The sequence below is a fragment of the Bos indicus x Bos taurus genome, chromosome 19, assembly GCF_003369695.1.
Source record: "Bos indicus x Bos taurus breed Angus x Brahman F1 hybrid chromosome 19, Bos_hybrid_MaternalHap_v2.0, whole genome shotgun sequence".
NCBI classification, from domain to species: Eukaryota; Metazoa; Chordata; class Mammalia; order Artiodactyla; family Bovidae; genus Bos; species Bos indicus x Bos taurus.
Window position 1 is genome coordinate 54,434,492 of NC_040094.1, and position 7,634 is coordinate 54,442,125.

Genomic DNA, 7,634 nt, shown 5'->3' on the forward strand with positions numbered 1-7,634 from the left:
CCCCTTCTGGTTCACGCCTGCCTGTGCGCCTAACAGGTGCCTGTCTGTGAACACACACTCTGCAACAATCATAGCAAACCTGGGGCACCTGCCTTTGCTGGGTCCCTGTATTATTATACTCGCACAATGGTTACATTCATTTTCTCTTTTTAAAAATTTAAAGCCCTGCAGATAAAATTAATGTTCCCTTTAATCCACCTCCCTCTTGATTGCCTTGCCTCCCCTGTCCTACTGAGACCCCTTAACATTCCCCCTAATTCTTCAGTTTGACCTGTATCCTCTCAGATGTCTTAAAATACTTTTTTACACACCTATATGTATCTGGAACTATATAACATTGTTTGCATTTTATAAAAATGGTATCAGTCACACACATTATTCTATATCTTGCTTTTTTCACTCAGCAATATTTTTTAAAGCCACTTTGGAGGGACTTCCCTGGTGGTCCAGTGGCTAAGACTCCATGCTCCTGCTGCAGGGAGCCTGAGTTGGAACCCTGGTCAGCGAACTAGATCCTGCAGGCCCCCAGTGAAGACTGAGAATCCCACGTGCCACAACTAAGACCCAGCACAGCCAAATAAATAAATAAAATTTTAAAGCCACTTCTTTTTAAATAACTCTAATTTGTTTTGACTGTTATTACTATGCTATCATTCTGACACGTCAGTCTACTTAGCTATCTACCTATAGGTGGACATGTAAATAGTAAACATTTGCTTGCTATTATTTTTTAAATGTTAAAATGAACATCTTTGTGTAGACCATTTTGGTCATACTTAACGTTTTTTTCCTTTTTCAGATAAAACAGGATTAGAGTTGCTAAGAGTAACAGCATGCACGTTTTCAGTTTTAAGTCACTAACAAACTGCCAGCGACATCCTCCGCAGCATGGGATAAATACAGGTTACTCCACAGCCTCTCAAATACTGATATTATCGAACTCGAAGATTTTTGCTCCCCTGGTGGGTGCCCATAGGGGTCTGGCTGTTGTGTTAAATTGAAGTTGCAGCTTTTCGTGTTGGTCAGCCATTTGGAAATGAGTTTTCTTCCACGTCAATCCTGTTAGAGGGTCTTTGCCCATTTCTACTGTGTTGTCTTTTCTTTCCGATGTAAGAGTCACATACATGCTAAATACTAATATTTTGCCTCTTATATACATAAATGGAGCAAATGCACATCTGCTTATTTTTACCATAGGTTTTTTAGATTCCTGTATGGTCAAGTTTATCACTACTGTCTTCTGTGGCTTTGCTGTTTCGGAGGGCTGTCCTGACTTTAAGGTCATGAAGATGCTTTCCTGCATTTTTAGTTAATAATTGTCGAGTTTAGTTCTTTGCTGTTTATGTCTACAACTTTCAGATGCCGTTTGAGGATAGGCCTTTAATATTTCATCTTCCTGTCTGGTTATTGCCCGTACAGATTTTCCTCTTTCTTCTTGGGCCAATTGTACCACAATGAGTGTTTTCTTATAAAATATGCACTTCATTGAGGTTCTCAAAATGTAGGCGAGTAAGGCATTTCTAATCACATTTTTAAAATCTCTTGATTATGCCCTCTCTTCAGTTCCGATGTTGCTTATTTGTGTCTCCTTCCTTTTTGTCTGATGCTATTTTTCTTTTTCTGAAGGGCTGTCTATTAGTCCTGTCAAAACACACACTCTTCATTTTGTTCTAGTTTTTGTTTGTTTTCTGTTTCACTCATCTTTGCTTTTATTTTCTTTCCTGTTATTTTCTTTGGATGTATTTTGTTGTTCTTTTTCTGGTTTCAAAAGTAGACTGTGCGGTTCACTTATTTTTAAATCTTTCTTGTTTTTCTGTGAATGCAGTTGAGGGAATACACTTCCCTCTGAGAATGACTCTCACTGTGTCCCAGTTTTCGATAGCAGCAACTTTCACTGCCAGTACGTTCTAGATGCCTTGTCATTTTGTTAGTGCCCCCACTAACTCATCCAAAACAATCCTTAATTTTGCTGCGGTAGAATTAATCAGCCTTTTCTGTTATGATTAGTAGCTTTGTGTCTTTTTCAAAATGTATTGCACACCCTAAACTAATGAGAATAGGGAACACTCCACCCTCCCTTACTTTCTAGAAGTTTTATTTTCTTGCCCTCCCCTTTTAGATCCACAGGCCATTCGGAATTATTTTTGTTTATAATGTGGAGGTATTTTATTTCATTTTTTAAATGAAGTATAGTTGATGTACAGTTTACAGTGTTGTGTTCATTTCAAGTATACAGCAAAGCGATTCAGTTATATATTTATATATACATACTTCCTTGGTGGTTCAGATGGTAAAGAATCTGCCTGCAATGCTAGAGACACAGATTCTCTAGCATTCATGGGTCAGGAAGATCCCCTGGAGGAGGACATAGCAGCCCACTTCAGTATTCTTGCCTGGAGAATTCCACAGACGGACGAACCTGGTGGGCTATAGTCCATGGGCTCACAAAGAGTAGGACACAACTGGGCGATTAACATTTTTAATCTTCATTTTATATATATATATATAAATATTCTTTTTCAGATTCTTTTCTATTATAGGTTACAACAAAATATTAAATATAGTTACCCGTGCTATACAGTAGGACATTGCCGTTGATCTATTTTGTATATACAGTTTATTTTTTTATCACACGGACCCTCAGTCGTTCATGGTTTTTGGAAAGACTGTCCTTTTTTAATTAAATAATTTATTTTTGTTTATTTATTTGGCTGCCCCCGGTCTCAGTTGTGGCATGCAGGCTCTTAGTTGCCTGTGGGGTCTGGTTCCCTGATCCTGAATCAAACCCAAGCCCCCTGCAATGGGAATGTGGGTTCTTAGCCACTGGACCGCCAGAGAAGCCCCTGTGGTGTAACTTCTGAGCCTAGGCCTCAGGAGGTCTTTCTCAGCGTCACTTCTGTACAGATATAGCCTCTATTCTGTCCTTCCTGTCTTTTGCCTTTCCTTGCTGCTTACTGGATACTTTCTTCTGATTTATCTTCTAATTCACTGATTTTTCTCTTCAGCTCTATATAACATGCTGTCATACTCAGCCACTGAATTCATTTCACTTGTTTTATTTTCCACTTCTAGAGTTTCCATATGGCTTTTTCTTTTTCTCACTGGTTTCAAATTCTTTGCCACAATTCTCAGTCTTGTCTTTTATTTCTTCAAATATAGCAAGCATAGATATTTTCATTTTTGATTGTGATAATTCCATGAATATTTCCCCCATATTGTTGTTGTTTAGTCCAACTCTTTTGCAACCCCATGTACTGTAGCCCGCCAGGCTCCTCTGTCCAGGGGATTTCTGGACAGAGATATCTAATATTTCAAGAATATTAGAATGGGTTGCACTTTCCTTCTTCAGGGGATCTTCCTGACCCAAGAATCAAACCCATGTCTCCTACTTGGCAGGTGGATTCTTCACCACTGAACCATACGATAAGAATTTAATACATACTTATTGGATATTTTTCATAGGTAGGCTGTCAAACTGAATGGACAACTTAGTGGACATCTCTACTGAACAGTTGGATCTCTATCTTTAGGCAGGGATGTTTTCAAATTATCTAGAGTGTGTGGAATTCTAGTCTTACTTGTGAAACCCTCTAAGGAGGAAATTTCTTGTCCTTGCCTGATCATCTACCTAAGGAGAAAAGGACTCTGCTCTCTTCTTCCCTAGGAGGAGCTGGTTACCAGAGCCAGTTGAGGTAGGGGCATTTGAGGTCACTCTGCCTTTCCAGTCCTTTCTCCAGCTGTGTAGGGACTTGAGAGAGAAAGGCATGGTCTTCAATTAACTGTTCCTTCTGGAATGCTTCCCTTGGCACCTGAGTCAGTCTCCTGTGTTTGCATGATCTCATCCATCAGTTGATTCCAAAATGTTTGTTCATTGATGCTCTTGGAAGAACTAACCCTGACACTCCCATCCCACCTCACTGGACCCTGGACCCCAGCCCCAGGCTAAGTCAAGCCTGGGATAATGTGAGTTTCTGCAGCTCAAGAGAGAAAGGCAAGGTATTCTGGTGTGTGTATTGTTTATTTGTTTTTATGACTATGTTGAAAATGTAATGTATATACCATTCAATTCACCCATTTAAAGTGTGCAATTCGTGTGTTTTTAGTATATTCATAGAGTTGTGCAGCCACAACTGCTATCAATGTTAGAACATTTTCATCACTCCAGAAAGAAATGTCATACTTGTCAGCAGTCATTCCCCATTCCCCCCAGCCCCAGCCCCTGGAAACCTCTAACCTACTTTCTGTCTCTATGGACTTGCATGTTCTGGGAATTTCGCATAAATGGGCTCACACAATATGTAATCTTTCATGACTAGCTTCTTTCACTCAGCATGATGTTTTTAAGGTTCATCCATGTTGTGGCCCATATCAGTGCTTCATTTTTTAATGACTGAATAATATTCCATTGGCTGGATGGCATCACCAACTCGATCGATGGACGTGAGTTTGAGTGAACTCCAGGAGTTGGTGATGGACAGGAAGGCCTGGGGTGCTGCAACTCATGGGGTCACAAAGAGTCGGCATGACTGAGCTACTGAACTGAACTGAATATTCCATTGTGTGGATATGCTGCGTTTTATTTATCCATTCATCCACTGACGAACATTTGGGTTGTTTCCACTTTTTTACTACAAAGCAATACTGCTAAGAACATCCATCCACTTTTTGTGTGTAGATATATATTTTCATTTCTTTTGGGGAACTGCTGGGTTACCTGTAACTCTATGTTTGAGGAAGCACCTGACCATTTTCCAAAGCAGCTGCACCATTTTACATTCCTTCCGAGGTACAAGAGTCACAGTTTCTCTATATTCTTGCCAACTTTTGTCATTTTGATTGCAACCATCCTACTGGTAAGAGACATCACTTTGCCAACAAAAATCCATATAGTCAAAGCTATGGTTTTTCCAGTTGTCATGTACAGATATGAGAGCTGGACCATAAGAAAGCCTGAGCACCAAAGAATTGATTTTTCAAATTGTGGTGAAGACTCTAGAGAGTCCCTTGGACAGCAAAGAGATTAAACCAGTCAGTCCTAAAGGAAATCAACCCTGAATATTCATTGGAAGGACTGACACTGAAGCTGATCCTAAGAGCCACCTGATGCAAAGAGTAACTCACTGGAAAAGACCCTGATGCTGGGAAAGATTGAGGGCAGGAGGAGAAGGGGGGCAACAGAGGATAAAATGGTTGGATGACATCACTGACTCAATGGACATGAGTTTGAGCAAACTTCAGGAGATAGTGAAGGCCAGTTTAAGCCTGGCATGCTGCAGTCCATGGTGTCACAAAGAGTCAGCCATGACTTAGTGACTGAATAACAATCCTGTTGGTTGTGAGGTTGTAACTCACTGTGGTTTTGACTTGCATTTTCCTGGTAATTAATGATGCTGAGCATCTTTTCGTGTGCTTACTGGTCATTTGTTTATCTTCTTTAGAGAAATATTTATTGAGACCTCTTGCCCATTTTTAACTGGTCTTTTTATTACTGGGTTGCAAGAGTCCTTTATATGTTCTAGATATAAGTTCCTTATCAGATACACAGTTTCCAAATATTTTCTTCCATTTTGTGTTGTTTTCACTTTCTTAACAGTGTCCTTTGATGCACAAAATTTTATTTTGTTTCATTTCACATCATTTTATTTGGCAGCACTGTGCAGCATGCAGGATCCTAGTTCGTCAACCAGTTAGAACCCATGCCTCCTGAAGTGGAAGCACAGAGTCTTAACCACTGGACCACCAGGGAAGTCCCTAACTAATAGAATTTTAAATTTCGATGATAGCCAATTTATCTATTTTTCTTTGTGTTACTTGTGTTTCTGGTGTCATAGGTAGGAAATTATTGCCTAATACAGGTCACAATGATGAACACCTAGGTTTGTTTTTTTTTCCTCTAAGAATCTGACACTTTTAGTTCTTATATTTAGGTGACTGATCCATTTTGAGTTAATGTTTGTATATGGTATGTGTTGAGAGACAACTCTACTGTTTTGCATATGGAGGTATCTTGTTTTATTTAATATTTTCTGTAACCTGCTGCTTTTTTCATGATTTGGGCAAGAAAATCACTTTATCCCAGTCTTATTACTATGGCCCAATAAAACTAACTTGCCATCATACCATTGTGTTCCCATAGTGAACTCCACTGAAAATTATCCTTGAGCACGCGCGTGCACACACACACATGTACTCTGTCTCTCCCTCTCTCTCTCTAAACCCCCATAGGATTGGGTGTGCCCTCCTCACTTCCCCCAGCCCTGGCTACAAAGACTCCTGAAAGCCCTAACACAAGCTGTTCTTTCCTTTGGCTGAGTCATCAGCTGTTTCTAGGTCCTTTTGGGAAAACATTAATATTTGCATTGCAACTGAGTTTATCAGACCTTTTCCAGGGAAGGTTGGCCAATTTCTCAGTAGCCAGGGTCAAGACATGGGGAAGGGCGCCCCTGCAAGGTAGACCGCACAGGATGGGAGTCAGGCGAGGTCAGAACTAGGTGCCACGCATGCTGCTCTTCTGAAGAGGTGACATCCATGTCACACTGCAGTTAAAGCCCGGGAAGAGTCCTCCAGAAGCAAGCACCGTGTCTTGTCTGTCACCACTCCCCAGCACTTGGCACCTGGGCCAGCACAGAGCAGGAGCAGGAGATGTATCTGGAGAGAGAAAAGCAGGGTGGGAATGCCAGCAGGAATGGACTGGTAGATTGGATGTGGACGAGCTTACAGAGTGAGGGACAGCCAAAGGGGATCGGGTAAGCTCCAGAGCAGCCTGCCTCCTCTCCCATATCGGCGTGGCCAGCCGTGGATCAGGCATTACACACTCCACGCGACTGTCCCTGGAGAGAGGGCGGGCAGTGGGCACCTGCCTCAAGCCGACTTGTTCTTTGCACTTGCACCTTTGGGAAATGCGCTCAGCCCCTGCTCCCAGCTGCATCCTCTGTCCGGTGGCCTCAGCTGTGTGGAGGTGGGGCCCACTCTTTGTCCTGCAGGGAGCAAGATTGCAGTGTCCGCCTGCTCCGGTCTGGCCCCAGTGCAAGACTGAGTATGGCCACCCAAGCCCACTCCATAGCCAGGCAAAGGGAGGACAGCAGCTGTCTGCCAGCCTGCTGGCACCAGCGGGGCCAAGGCGGCTTCGGCACTGCCTGCTGGCAGTCTGATAAGGTCACTGGCCACTAACCCAGTTGGCAAGCAACGGGGAGAGAAGAAGAAACATCTGCTCTTCACCGCTCAGGCATAAAAGGTGCTGTCAGTGGGTGTACTCAACCCGCAAGCCGCTGTAGTAGGTGAACTGCATCCTTCCAAAGATAGATCCAGGTCCTGACCCCCGATACCTGTGAACGTGACCTTATTTGGAAATAGGATCTTTGCAAATGTAATCAATGCAAATCAATTACAATGTAATCAATGTAATCTCAAGAGGAAGGAGATGTCCTGGATTTAAGCTGGGCCCTAATTCCAACAACTGGGAGAGAAGGGAGGGGGAGATTTAAGAGATTGGGGAAAGAAGGCCACGTGAAGACAGAGGTAGGCAGGAACTGGAGCAAGGTGGCCACAAACCATGGAACACATGGGGCCACTGGAAGCCAGAAAAAACAAGGAAGGCTGTTCTCCTACCGGGCGTCCGACGGGGCCTCATCTGG